At 46.1% G+C, this 15,035-nt stretch overlaps 1 protein-coding gene across 5 annotated transcripts in view; it reads left to right on the top strand.

Annotated features, from left to right (window-relative positions):
- The first annotated feature begins 452 nt into the window (after positions 1 to 452).
- The window catches only part of RC3H1 (ring finger and CCCH-type domains 1), a 265,587-nt gene continuing 251,004 nt past the window's right edge, over positions 453 to 15,035 (top strand). For all 5 annotated transcript variants that reach the window (XM_063939680.1, XM_063939682.1, XM_063939684.1 and 2 more), the window contains exon 1: positions 453 to 600. The gene's annotated coding sequence lies outside the window, so the exon portion shown is untranslated. The remainder of the gene's footprint in view (positions 601 to 15,035) is intronic.

A 15,035-nucleotide genomic window follows, 5' to 3' on the forward strand; every position in this document is an offset into this window, starting at 1 on the left:
TAAGGCCCATAGTCGCTAATCACTGCGTCAACAGTTGCATCAGACTTTGAAATTGCTATCAGGGAGAAAACATAAATGTTGACAGTTGGAAACTGTTGACATAGACAAAATGGCGATATATCAACAGCGTATGTGTCGACGTTAGGGTGTTAGGAGTTAGGTCACTGCGACAAAGTAATTGTTGCCATACTGTCACATACCAAAGTTGTATTGATGAATGTCAATTGATATATAGATCTCTATCTATATGTTATATATATATATATATATATATATATATATATATATATATATATATATATCTATCTATCAGGCAGATAGATAAATAGATGGATAAGCATCCATTTGGAGAAGAAAACAAGATGAGGGAAGGATGGTACAGGGCAGCAGCCTGGGGGTGTCAGCCGTTTGGGAGGGAGGGGGTGTGATTGGGGGAAGGGGGACGAGGGCTGCCTGGGGGGAGGGGACAGCGGAGGATTCTGGGAGCAGGAAGAAGAGCTGAGCAGCCGGAAGGACACGATGCTCCCCGCTCTCCGCCAGGCGAGCCCCCCGCCGGCAGCTCGAAATGCCCGGGACACGGACAGCTGAGACCCATCGCCGGTGAGTCCCGAGTCCCCCTCAGGGCAGGTGCAGCGTGTCCGTGGGCGCCGCGGCTTGGCGGCCTGCTGTCCATGGCAGCTGTGTGAGGCGGCTGTGTGTGTTGTGTGTCCGGCGAGGGGTGGGGGCTAGAGGGGATCGCCGCTTATGGCTGACAGGCTTAGGGCCGTAGGCCTCCTCCGTGTTATGAGGCAGCCCGGAGACCGCTGCTGACAGGTAGGGGAGGCCCGGAGCTGTGACTCGGCACCTGCCCCACCCAATCAGCGCTGCCTTATTCATGCCAAGCCGGCTCTTCCTCACCAGGGTTAGCTGTGTAACGTCTCCTTACACCTAATGGCTGTCTGCCTATGGGGCCGCCCTATCTCCGAGGAGTCGGCAGCTGAGTGTGTATAGGCTCACCCTACTGTGTGTACAGATATAGGCTCACCCTACTGTGTGTACAGATATAGGCTCACCCTACTGTGTGTACAGATATAGGCTAACCCTACTGTGTGTACAGATATAGGCTCACTCTACTTCTGAGGCGTCTGCAGCTGAGTGTTTACATATATAGGATCACTCTATCTCTGAGGTGTCAGCAGCTGAGTGTGTGTACAATTATAGGGTCACCCTACTTCTAAGGTGCCAGTAGCTGATTATCAGCATATGGGGTCATCCTACCTCTGAGGTGTCAAGGTCTAGGTGTCTGTATCTGGGGGGGAGGGATCCTACCTGTTTGCATCTGGGAGTCCCCTTACCTGTGACATGTCAGGAGTTGGTTGCGTGCATCTAGGGGTCACTCTACCTGTCGGGTATCGGGACCTGGGTGTCTGCATCTCGGGCTCACCTTACCTGTCGGGTATCGGGATCTGGGTGTCTGCATCTCGGGCTCACCTTACCTGTCGGGTATCGGGACCTGGGTGTCTGCATCTCGGGCTCACCTTACCTGTCGGGTATCGGGACCTGGGTGTCTGCATCTCGGGCTCACCTTACCTGTCGGGTATCGGGACCTGGGTGTCTGCATCTCGGGCTCACCTTACCTGTCGGGTATCGGGACCTGGGTGTCTGCATCTCGGGCTCACCTTACCTGTGAGGTGTCTGGGAGTTCCATTCGCGCTGTGTTACCTACATATGGGCGTCACCCTGCCGCTGTTGTGCGCCCTATGGACATTTACCTATAAACAGATTGTCCAGGGGATCACAATATATAGTGATCCCCTGTTCATTTGTGGCAGCACAGTTTAGTTTCTCCAAACAGGCAGGTTACATATCTATTACTATTGTTACCCCACATGTATTTATCAAATGGATGTGTCTATTATATTTGTGATACTAAAAATAATATAATTATTATAAAAGTAGGCTGATCATTCTTGCTTTAATTTACCTTTTGGATTTGTTTTGCAATAAATGCGAGCATAGCATGTTATGTGTATTTACTGGTATCCGGATGATAGGTCGTCAGGTCAAAGGTTGACAAGCAATAGGTCCGCACTGAATGGCTGTCGTGCATATTGTCGACATAGTCAAAAGGTCGACAAGTTCAAGTGGTCCACATGAGTTTTTTTGGATTTTTTTTTTTCTTAGGACTTTTTCATACTTTACCAACGGAGCAAGGCACCTTACCCGGAGCATGGCAAACTATGAGGGGACCTGGTGCACTATTTGGGGGTACATGTGCTAAAGGCAAACTGATACCAAAATAACATCCATAAATAATTTTGATTTTTCCATGTGTCGACTATTTCCATGTCAACAGTCTCACTGCTGTCCCTTTGAACCATAACCGTATTGACTAACTTGGCTTTTTGTTTTATTTTTTGAATGATGGATGAGTAATGTTGTTGGTATCGATGACACCAACCAAATAGTTATTGGGATAGTGGCAAGTGTTGCATGAACTGTCATTAAGACTTCTATTAATCATTTGGAGGTGCAGGTGTTACTGTGATTATGTTGTCTTGAATTTTAATGATCTCAACGTCCTGAGAATGAGGAGCTGTGACCTAGAGATTATATTGGTTGTTTTTAAAAAGATGGTTTGTCTTAATTTTTTGTGGCATAAAACACATTTTTGTTTGTGTACTATCTATCACTAGTTTTATCAATTATAAAAAATTGACAAAATATACAATTTATTAGTGTTAATTTGGTAAAGGAAGGTGGGATGTGCAGGTGCACGCAAAGTACTCATTGGTTATCATCATCATCATCATCATCATCATCATCATCATCTTACACAGCGCTGTATATAAAGTACGCCATTCATATCACTCCCTGTCCCATTGGATCTTAGTCTAAATGATCAAATATAGGGGAGGATTCAATTGTTATCGCACCTCTGATCTCCCGTCTAAAGTGATATTCAATTGCGCTGATTGTGCCCATTACAATCGGGTTTAGGTGCATAAAGCACTGAAACCCGACTAAAGTAATGGGTGCGAGCATGAAAAGACCCATTTTGGTCTCTACGCGCATTTCAGCCCTCGTGTGTGGGGCGGGGGGGTGGGGGGGGCACGTCGATATTCGAATTGAGCTCATAGAATGCCATGTACACACATACAAATTAGGGTTGATTTGTTAGAATCCAATTAACCTACCAGTATGTTTTCGGGGTGTGGGAGGAAACAGACGCCAACATAAGGAGAACATACAAAATCTGTATAGATAAACAATGACCAGCACTCTACTACAAAGCTATCAAATTCATAGCAGCATTATTCGGCATATTATTTTCAGTGGTTTTCACTGAACATCACCGTAATGTTCTGATGTGCATATATCTGCCTTAGTGCCATATATGTTACTCTCACAGTCACACCTGTATGTGGTGCAAGGAAAAAGTAGCAATGTAAGCTGGACTTATGAGGGCAATTCATTTCCTTTGTGGGAATTCAGCTCCTGGGCAAAGTGCCGTGACTAGCCCCGAGGCTGTACTTATCGCAGATTTTTGCTCTCACCCTCCTGAAGTGCAAACCGAAATCTGTGTTAAGTAGGGCTTCGGGACTGGTCGCGAGTTTCATAACTGCGTCGCGGCATGCACTTAGCAGGAGATAAGATGATTAACGCAGCTAATTCAGTGCATTCTTGTGCGAAAGTCTCTGTCGCAGGAATGAATAAGCTCCCGGACACTTAGACAGGGATTTAAATGGCCATGTAAAGTATGAATTGAATCGCCCCCAATGAGTCCATTATTTATTACCAGTTATTTATATAGTGCACACATTTCACAGTGCTTTACAGAGAATGTTTGGCCGGTCACATAAGGCCTTCTCCCTGTGGAGCTTAAAATCTATGGGGCAGATGTATTAACCTAGAGAAGGCATAAGGAAGTGATAAACCAGTGATATGTGCAAGGTGATAAAGGCACCAGCCAATCAGCTCCAATATGTAAATTAACAGTTAGGATCTGATTGGCTGGTGCCTTTATCACCTTGCACATATCACTGGTTTATCTCTTCCTTATGCCTTCTCCTGGTTAATACATCTGCCTCTATATTCCCTACCACACTTACACACGTATAGGGGGATATTCAATTAGCCGCACCGGAGCAATACAAGTAGCAAGTATTACCGTGCGTGAATGCCTGATGTTGGGCATGGAGCTGTTGGGTAAAATTTGTGAGAAAAAAGCAAAATCGGGGTTTTGCACATGGTGAAAACCCATTGATTACGCAGTATCAGTGGGTTTTCGCATGTGAACCCTGATTTTTAGGTGCTGGAAAAAGGCTATTTCTCTAACGTCCTAGTGGATGCTGGGGACTCCGTCAGGACCATGGGGAATAGCGGCTCCGCAGGAGACAGGGCACAAAAGCAAGCTTTTAGGATCACATGGTGTGTACTGGCTCCTCCCCCTATGACCCTCCTCCAAGCCTCAGTTAGGTTTTTGTGCCCGGCCGAGAAGGGTGCAATCTAGGTGGCTCTCTTAAAGAGTTACTTAGAAAAAGTTTTTAGGTTCTTTATTTTCAGTGAGTCCTGCTGGCAACAGGCTCACTGCATCGAGGGACTTAGGGGAGAGATTTTCAACTCACCTGCGTGCAGGATGGATTGGATTCTTAGGCTACTGGGCATAGCTCCAGAGGGAGTCGGAACACAGGTCTCGCCCTGGGGTTCGTCCCGGAGCCGCGCCGCCGACCCCCCTTGCAGACGCTGAAGATGAAGAGGTCCGGAACCAGGCGGCAGAAGACTCTCAGTCTTCATCAGGTAGCGCACAGCACTGCAGCTGTGCGCCATTGTTGTCAGCACACTTCACACAGCGGTCACGGAGGGTGCAGGGCGCTGGGGGGGGGGCGCCCTGGGCAGCAATGTATAATACCTGTATGGCGAAAAATACATCACGTATAGCCCTTGAGGCTATATGGATGTATTTAACCCCTGCCAGATATCTAAAACTCCGGAGAAGAAGCCCGCCGAAAAGGGGGCGGGGCCTATTCTCCTCAGCACACAGCGCCATTTTCCCTCACAGAAAGGCTGGTGGGAAGGCTCCCATGCTCTCCCCTGCACTGCACTACAGAAACAGGGTTAAAACAGAGAGGGGGGGCACTGATTTGGCGATATGTATATATATTAAAATGCTATAAGGGAGGAACACTTATATAAAGGTTGTCCCTGGATAATTATAGCGTTTTGGTGTGTGCTGGCAAACTCTCCCTCTGTCTCCCCAAAGGGCTAGTGGGTCCTGTCCTCTATCAGAGCATTCCCTATGTGTGTGCTGTATGTCGGTACGTGTGTGTCGACATGTATGAGGAAAATATTGGTGAGGAGGCGGAGCAAATTGCCTGTAATGGTGATGTCACTCTCTAGGGAGTCGACACCGGAATGGATGGCTTATTTATGGAAATTACGTGACAATGTCAACACGCTGCAAGCCGGTTGACGACATGAGAGGGCCGGCGAACAAATTAGTATCTGTCCAGGCGTCTCAAACACCGTCAGGGGCTGTAAAATGCCCATTTACCTCAGTCGGTCGACACAGACACGGACACTGATTTCAGTGTCGACGGTGAAGAAACAAACGTATTTTCTTTTAGGGCCACACGTTAAGGGCAATGAAGGAGGTGTTACATATTTCTGATACTCCAAGTACCACAAAAAAGGGTATTATATGTGAGGTGAAAAAACTACCTGTAGTTTTTCCTGAATCAGATAAATTAAATGAAGTGTGTGATGATGCGTGGGTTTCCCCCGATAGAAAATTATTAGCGGTATACCTTTTCCCGCCAGAAGTTAAGGCGCGGTGGGAAACACCCCTCAGGGTGGATAAGGCGCTCACACGCTTATCAGAACAAGTGGCGGTACCATCTACGGATAGGGCCGTACTTAAGGAGCCAGCTGATAGGAGGCTGAAAAATATCCTAAAAAGTATACACACACATGCTGGTGTTATACTGCGACCAGCGATCGCCTCAGCCTGGATGTGCAGAGCTGAGGTGGCTTGGTCGGATTCCCTGACTAAAAATATTGATACCCTTGACAGGGACAGTATTTTATTGACTATAGAGCATTTAAAGGATGCATTTCTATATATGTGAGATGCGCAGAGGGATATTTGCACTCTGGCATCAAGAGTAAATGCGATGTCCATATCTGCAAGAAGATGTTTATGGACACGACAGTGGTCAGGTGATGCAGATTCCAAACGGCACAAAGATGTATTGCCGTATAAAGGGGAGGAGTTATTTGGGGTCGGTCCATGGGACCTGGTGGCCAGGGCAACTGCTGGAAAATCCACCGTTTTTTACCCTAAGTCACATCTCTGCAGAAAAAGACACCGTCTTTTCAGCCTCCGTCCTTTCGTCCCTATAAGAGTCATATCTGCCCAGGGATAGAGGAAAGGGAAGAAGACTGCAGCAGGCAGCCCATTCCCAGGAACAGAAGCCCTCCACCGCTTCTACCAAGTTCTCAGCATGACGCTGGGACCGTACAGGACCCCTGGATCCTACAAGTAGTATCCAAGGGGTACAGATTGGAATGTCGAGAGGTTTCCCCCCTCGCAGGTTCCTGTAGTCTGCTGTACCAATGTCTCCCTCCGACAGGGAGGCAGTATTGAAAACAATTCACAAGCTGTATTCCCAGCAGGTGATAATAAAATTACCCCTCCGACAACAAGGAAAGGGGTATTACTCCACACTATATGGTGGTACTGAAGGCTAGGTGAGACCTATTCTAAATCTGAAAAATTTGAACACTTGCAAGGGTTCAAATCCAGATGGAGTCACTCAGAGCAGTGATAGCAAAGAACAAGGGGACTATATGGTGTCCCGGGACATCAGGGATGCTTACCTCCATGTCCCAAAATTTGCCTTTTCTCACCAAGGGTACCTCAGGTTCGTGGTACAGAACTGTCACTATCAGTTTCAAGACGATGCCGTTGGATTGTCCAAGGCACCCCGGGTCCTTACCAAGGTAATGACCGAAAGGAGGATTCGTCTTCAAAGAAAATGGACGACCTCCTGATAAGAACAAGGTCCAGAGAACAGTTGGAGGTCGGAGTAGCACTATCTCAAGTAGTTCTACGACAGCACGGGTGGATTCTAAATATTCCAAAACCGCAGTTGTTCCGACGACACGTCTGCTGGTCCTAGGGATGATTCTGGACACAGTCCAGGAAAAGGTGTTTCTCCCAGAGGAGAAAGCCAGGGAGTTATCCGAGCTAATCGGGATCCTCCTAAAACCAGGAAAAGTGTCAGTGCATCATTGCACAAGAGTCCTGGTAAAAATGGTGGCTTATTACGAAGCGCTTCCATTCGGCAGATTTCACGCAAGAACTCTTCAGTGGGATCTGCTGGACAAATGGTCCGGATCGCATCTTCAGATGCATCAGCGGATAACCCTATATCCAAGGACAAGGGTGTCTCTCCTGTGGTGATTACAGAGTGCTCATCTTCTAGAGGGCCGCAGATTCGGCATTCAGGATTGGATGCTCGTGACCACGGAGGCCAGCCTGAGAGGCTGGGGAGCAGTCGCACAAGGAGTGTGATCAAGTCTGGAGAATTCTCTCCACATAAATATACTGGAGCTAAGAGCAAATTTATAATGCTCTAAGCTTAGCAAGACCTCTGCTTCAAGGTCAGCCGGTATTGATCCAGTGGGATAACATCACGGCAGTCGCCCACGTAAACAGAAAGGGCGGCACAAGAAGCAGGAGGGCAGTGGCAAAACTGCAAGGATTTTTCGCTAGGCGGAAAATCATGTGATAGCACTGTCAGCAGTGTTCATTCCGGGAGTGGACGACTGGGAAGCAGACTTCCTCAGCAGGCACGACCTCCACCCGGGAGAGTGGGAACTTCATCGGGAAGTTTTCCGCATGATTGTGAACCGTTGGGAAAGACCAAAGGTGGACATGATGGCGTCCCGCCCGAACAAAAAATGGGACAGGTATTGTGCCAGGTCACGAGACCTTCAGGCGATAGCTGTGGACGTCCTGGTAACACCGTGGGTGTAACAGTCGGTGTATGTGTTCCCTCCTCTGCTTCTCATAACCAAGGTATTGAGAATTATAAGACATAGAGGAGTAAGAACTATACTCGTGGCTCCGGATTGGCCAAGAGGGACTTGGTAACCGGAACTTCAAGAGATGCTCACAGAGGACTAATGGCCTCGGGAGCTAAGAAGGGATTTGCTTTCAGCAAGTACCATGTCTGTTCCAAGAGGAACCGTGGCATCGGCCTTTAAGAAAGGACCTGCTCCAGCAGGGACCTTGTCTGTTCCAAGACTTACCGCGACTGCGTTTGACGGCATGGCGGTTTGAACGCCGGATCCTAAGGGAAAAGGCATTCCGGAAGAGGTCATACCTACCCTGGTCAAAGCCAGGAAGGAGGTGACCGCACAACGTTATCACCACATGTGGTAAAAATATGTTGCGTGGGTGAGGCCAGGAAGGCCCCACGAAAAAATTTCAACTAGGTCGATTTCTGCACTTCCTGCAAACAGGAGTGTCTATGAGCCTCAAATTGGGGTCCATTAAGGTTCAAGTTTCGGCCCTATAGATTTTCTTCCAGAAAGAATTGGCTTCAGTTCCTGAAGTCCAGACGTTTGTCAAGGGAGTATTGCATATACAGCCCTTGTGTGCCTCCAGTGGCACCGTGGGATCTCAACGTAGTGTTGGGATTCCTCAAATCATATTGGTTTGAACCACTCAAATCTGTGGATTTGAAATATCTCACATGGAAAGTGACCATGCTGTTGGCCCTGGCCTCGGCCAGGCGATTGTCAAAATTGGCGGCTTTGTCTTACAAAAGCCCATATTTGATTTTCCATTCGGACAGGGCAGAACTGCGGACTCGTCCCCAGTTTCTTCCTAAGGTGGTGTCAGCGTTTCACCTGAAACAACCTATTGTGGTGCCTGCGGCTACTAGGGACTTGGAGGACTCCAGGTTGCTAGACGTTGTCAGGGCCCTGAAAATATATATATATATATATATATATATATATATATATATATATATATATATATATATATATATATATATATATATATATATATATATATAATATATAATTCCAGGACGGCTGGAGTCAGAAAGTCTGACTTGCTGTTTATATTGTAGGCACCCAAAAAGCTGTCGTTGGATTTGTAGTACAATTCAGCTTGCACATTCTGTGGCAGGCCTGCCACAGCCAAAATCTGTAAATGCCCATTCCACAAGGAAGGTGGGCTCATCTTGGGCGGCTGCCCGAGGGGTCTCGGCTTTACAACTTTGCCGAGCTGCTACTTGGTCAGGGGCAAACACGTTTGCAAAATTCTACAAATTTGATACCCTGGCTGAGGAGGACCTGGAGTTCTCTCATTCGGTGCTGCAGAGTCATCCGCACTCTCCCGCCTGTTTGGGAGCTTTGGTATAATCCCCATGGTCCTGACGGAGTCCCCAGCATCCACTAGGACGTTAGAGAAAATAAGATTTTACTTACCGATAAATCTATTTCTCATAGTCCGTAGTGGATGCTGGGCGCCCATCCCAAGTGCGGATTGTCTGCATTACTTGTACATAGTTATTGTTACAAAAAAATCGGGTTATTATTGTTGTGAGCCATTTTTTTTTTAGAGGCTACTTCATTGTTATCATACTGTTAACTGGGTTCAAATCACAAGTTGTACGGTGTGATTGGTGTGGCTGGTATGAGTCTTACCCGGGATTCAAGATCCTTCCTTATTGTGTACGCTTGTCCGGGCACAGTACCTAACTGAGGCTTGGAGGAGGGTCATAGGGGGAGGAGCCAGTACACACCATGTGATCCTAAAAGCTTGCTTTTGTGCCCTGTCTCCTGCGGAGCCGCTATTCCCCATGGTCCTGACGGAGTCCCCAGCATCCACTATGGACTATGAGAAATAGATTTATCGGTAAGTAAAATCTTATTTTAATTGAATTGCCTATCCCTGTGCAGCGGTGATTTTAGCCAGCAATTAATTGAATATCCCCCATATGTTCAGCCTAACAACCTACACCCAGTCAATGAGGATGGTATGTTGTAATTTTTAAGAGCAAAATTTTACACGTGATGTATCGCTACAGTAGCTGTAGTGTTCCATTGGGGCCAATTCAGTTGTTTCTTGCGTTCCTTGCTGGGCATCTATAGAAATGGGTCCAAACTATGGACTAACATTTTTTTTTTTACTCGCACCTTTTAGAGGTTGCGAGAAGAAATGTGACTGTCAAGGCTAATGGGCGTCTGATCGAAGCAACAGTTAAATTGCTCCGGTAGACGCCCAGCAAGGGGTGTACAACATAACTGAGTCAGCCTCATTATATCTGTGTTTTTCCCCCCTTCTAATTTAAAATATGCCTTCCTCACTGATTAGGTGCAGGGTGCTAGAATGAACGCTACACATACAAGGGTTATTTTTTTGTCAGGTAGCGTTACTGCCTCACAGTGCTGTTTAGATCGGAGGTTATCAAATGCACCCCAGAGGTCTTCAAGGCACCCCAACAGTCCAGGTTCTAGGTTTATCCTTGGCTCAGCACAGATGGTTAAATCAAATTGACTGAGGTGCTAATTAAGTCGCCTGTGGCCAAGCATGGATAAACTTAAAGCCTGGACCGTCAGGGTGCCCTGAGAACCTCTGTGTTAGACAGTAATGCTGCCATTGTGCTTAATTCAGTTGTCCCTATTATTACTTTTGATATGTAATTATATTACATAATGAGTGTGTGTGTGTGTGTGTGTGTGTGTGTGTGTGTGTATGTATGTGTGTGTGTGTGTATATGTATATATATATATATATATATATATATATATATATATATACTGGGATTCCGTAAGGACCATGGAGAATAGACAGGCTCCGCAGGAGATAGGGCACTTTATAGGGCACGTCCTCACTTTCTGACAAAAGTGGTCTCATCTTTTCATGTGAACCAACCTATTGTCGTGCCTGTGGCTACGAGGGACTTGGAGGATTCCGAGTCCCTGGATGTAGTCAGGGCTTTGAAGATTTATGTGACCAGAACGGCTCGGATCAGGAAGACTGAAGCTTTGTTTGTTCTGTATGCGGCCAACAAGGTTGGCGCCCCTGCTTCAAAGCAGACTATTGCTCGCTGGATCTGTAACACGATTCAGCAGGCGCATTCTACGGCAGGATTGCCGTTACCGAAATCTGTTAAGGTCCACTCCACTAGGAAAGTGGGCTCTTCTTGGGCGGCTGCCCGAGGGGTCTCGGCATTACAGTTGTGCCGAGCAGCTACTTGGTCGGGGACAAACACCTTTGAAAAGTTCTATAAGTTTGATACCCTGGCTGAGGAGGACCTCCTGTTTGCTCAATCGGTGCTGCAGAGTCATCCGCACTCTCCCGCCCGTTTGGGAGCTTTGGTATAATCCCCATGGTCCTTGCGGAGTCCCAGCATCCTCAAGGACGTTAGAGAAAATAAGATTTTACTTACCGGTAAATCTATTTCTCGTAGTCCGTAGAGGATGCTGGGCGCCCGTCCCAAGTGCAGACTACTTCTGCATGACTTGTATATAGTTATTGCTTAAATAAGGGTTATGTTATAGTTTTCGGTGATACCGTGGCTGTGGTGTTGTTCAACTGGGTAAGTTTATCTTAAGTTATACGGTGTGGCTGGTATGAATCTCGCCCTTAGATTTACAAAAATCCTTCCTCGTACTGTCCATCTCCTCTGGGCACAGTTTCCCTAACTGAGGTATGGAGGAGGGGCATAGAGGGAGGAGCCAGTGCACACCCAGAATCCAAAGCTTTCTTAAAGTGCCCTATCTCCTGCTGAGCCCGTCTATTCTCCATGGTCCTTACGGAGTCCCAGCATCCTCTACGGACTCCGAGAAAAAAAAAAAAAAAATATATATATATATATATATATATATATATATATATATATATATATATATATATATATATTTATTTATTATTGTGTGTGGTTTTTATGCAACTCTGGAATGCCTGGAGCAATTTACACCACACTTGGTACACACATGACTTAGTCTGGGAAGGAATGCTGTGGGGGTAAGACACCCCTACCAGCCCTAGGGGTGTGGGTGGGAAGGGGGTGACATGTAAAAATCCATAGTGTTCGGCATAACTCTGGAATGCCTGGAGCAATTTACACAGAGGCACTCTCCGGTGGGGGCAGAGGCATACTTTAGAGTCAGCCTGCAAACCTAACATATTTAACATACAGCAGGCAGAGCTTGGCCTGTCATCCCAGTGCTGAGCAGGGCAGCATCAGAGGGGGGACCGGGCAGAGAAGGAGGCGGATTATTCTCCTCAGCACCAACCTTCTGACAGCATCAATCCAGGGAAGGCCAGAGGTACAGCCTGACAAAGATTTACATTATTCTTTAAATTCTGTAGCAAAGTACTGGTATTCAGCTAGTGTGTGTGTGTGTGTATGTGTGTGTGTGTATATATATATATTTGTCAAGGTTCAGTAAGGACCGAAACGTCGGTGTGATGATTATGTCTATGCCACATTAAACCCTGATTGATCATATGATTCAACTGGTGAGTGCACTCTTTTCAAGATTTTTATACATTCATGGAGGAAAGACTTTTGCCCTTGACTCAATGGGGTCGATTCTATTCGGCAACTTAAGAATAGCGCCGGGAATTAGCTCCCGACGCTATTCAATTCAGCTGCTAGTGACCCGCAATTGTCGGGAATTCTTCTCTCATCCCCGGGATGAGAGAAGAAACCCGACAAAAGTGCTGCCTCGCGGCCGGCGCGAGGCTGATTCTGTCGGGAATCAGCATCGCCGCGGGTAGTTAAGTCTGAGAATGCCCGTTCTCCCGGCAAAACTACCTGTTAAGTCGGCGAGAGCGGGACATCGCCGACTTAACTGGAGCTGAATTGAATAGCGTCGGGAGCTAATTCCCGGCGCTATTCTTAAGTTGCTGAATAGAATCGACACCAATGAACTTTGAGTGACTCCCCGGCAAGTGTATTTGATACGGAGAGTGCAAACAACTCTTGATTTATAATATATATATATATATATATATATATATATATATATATATATATATATATTTATCTAAATATTTATCTTATAACATTCACTATATGTGGGTAAGAGACTCGGTACGCAATTGGCGTATGGGGTACCGTAAGGGTACGCACTTAGTGTAGCAGACGCTTAGCCGTGGTTGAGACGCACATGCGGCACGCTCGCTCACAGCTTAACGCTTGGTGTCGAGCACGCTATAGGCGGCCGACTACCGTAATGCCACGCTACCAGCGTAGCGGACGCTCGTGACCACGAGGGGAACACGAGCGGCGCAGACGCTCACGGGATGACACTCAGTAAACCTTGTATGCAACACAATGAAAGGCTGAGCCTATACTGTAAACCTTGGTTTTGTAATGTGAGCACAATGCAATGCTAATTAACCTCTATTGTATGAAAGCCTCTTGAGCGATTGAGACGCTCTGAATACTCTCAGCAATGTAATAAGCACACAATACCTTGCTAAGGTTCCAAAACCTTTACTAACAATATCTAGCTATGTAAAAAAGGGGAAAACAGTTAACAGTTCATACACTACAGGCTAACATCAATATCTAAACATAATAACTACACATATACAATATACAACAGTTTAACAATAACAGAGAGGGAGATAGTATGGCAAATACAAACAGAGAATAAGTTGGTTACAGAGAATAACTTACACACTGGGAACGATCGCTGCGCAGTCCTGGTACCAGCTCCCTAGTTAGTCAATGATGAAAACCGTTGTGGAGAGAAGACTGAGCTGGCCAGGCTGGCTGTTCTTATATACACTGCGTACAGTACACTACAAAGGGACCTATAATCTCATTGTTCATTGGACACAGGAATGTCTCCCCGCATTATAACAAAAGGTCATAGGTTAGTTTGAACAGGTGAGTTGTGACTATATCGAACTGCTCAGGTGGGAGGAAATCTCAGGATTCCCGCCGCATGGATAATGAACCGCAAATATAGTAAATGTCCAGAAACTACTAATAGACATAACTATACGCAGGAGCGATTAATCTTTACCTAACCAGCACCGGATTGTTTCTAATAAAATGTTCTTTAGTTAGGTACCAAACACCACTGCTCAAACCCTGTCTGACCCTTCGTATCATGCAAAGAGGAATTCCCCTGTCTAGCGACCAGTTACAATAAACAAACTTACAGTTATTATTAAGGGGAACATTACCTATAAAACATACTATTTGGATTTACTATGCAACATTTGAGTCGCCTGCTAGACGCACACAAACCCTACCGTAAATGCACATATCACGCGCCAATGCGCACGGCCGTAGAAGCTTCATTACGCAGTTGCGAATATGTGCACGCACGGGAGAGAATGTGCAGCGGGCAAGCGCATGGGGTGAATATATGGCAGCGTGTAGCATGATATTTTTAGACTTATATATATATATATATATATATATATATATATATATATATATATATATGTATATGTATGTGTTAGTATACAATTAATGTGTGTGTATGTTAGCTCTTTAGGCACCCAAATGCATCGCGTTTCCTGTGCAAAATCTTGCTAAGCATGCCGAAGAGCCAATTTTAGCTGGTGTTGGGCACTCATTGCTATCAAACGCGCTAAAAACAACTGAATCCAACCCCCTCCCCCTGTAATTTCCAAGAGAAATGTGAAAGGTAACGGTACATCTCACAGTATGGTGATATTGGCTGGACAGCTATGAGTAACATCAATGCTATGTTGCCATTATGTCTGAACACCATAAAATGTCTCCTTGAAAAAACAAACTCAACGGAGTGATTCAATTGTTGCTCCAATCAGGTGACCATCTCCTTTCCACGCACCCAAATAGACAGAATTTAGCGGCGTATATTTGTAAAATCCATACGCTCAAACTCCCGTTTAGGCACGCGAACCAAGGACTTTTCACATGTTTCTTCTCGCCGAAATGTTCTCCCGCGGCTAATGGTCGCCCCTAGTGCCAGCTGCAGGGGAAACATTTGAATTGCCCCCAAATTGTCCAGCCAAA

This window comes from Pseudophryne corroboree, chromosome 9, assembly GCF_028390025.1.
Source record: "Pseudophryne corroboree isolate aPseCor3 chromosome 9, aPseCor3.hap2, whole genome shotgun sequence".
In the NCBI taxonomy this organism is placed as follows: Eukaryota; Metazoa; Chordata; class Amphibia; order Anura; family Myobatrachidae; genus Pseudophryne; species Pseudophryne corroboree.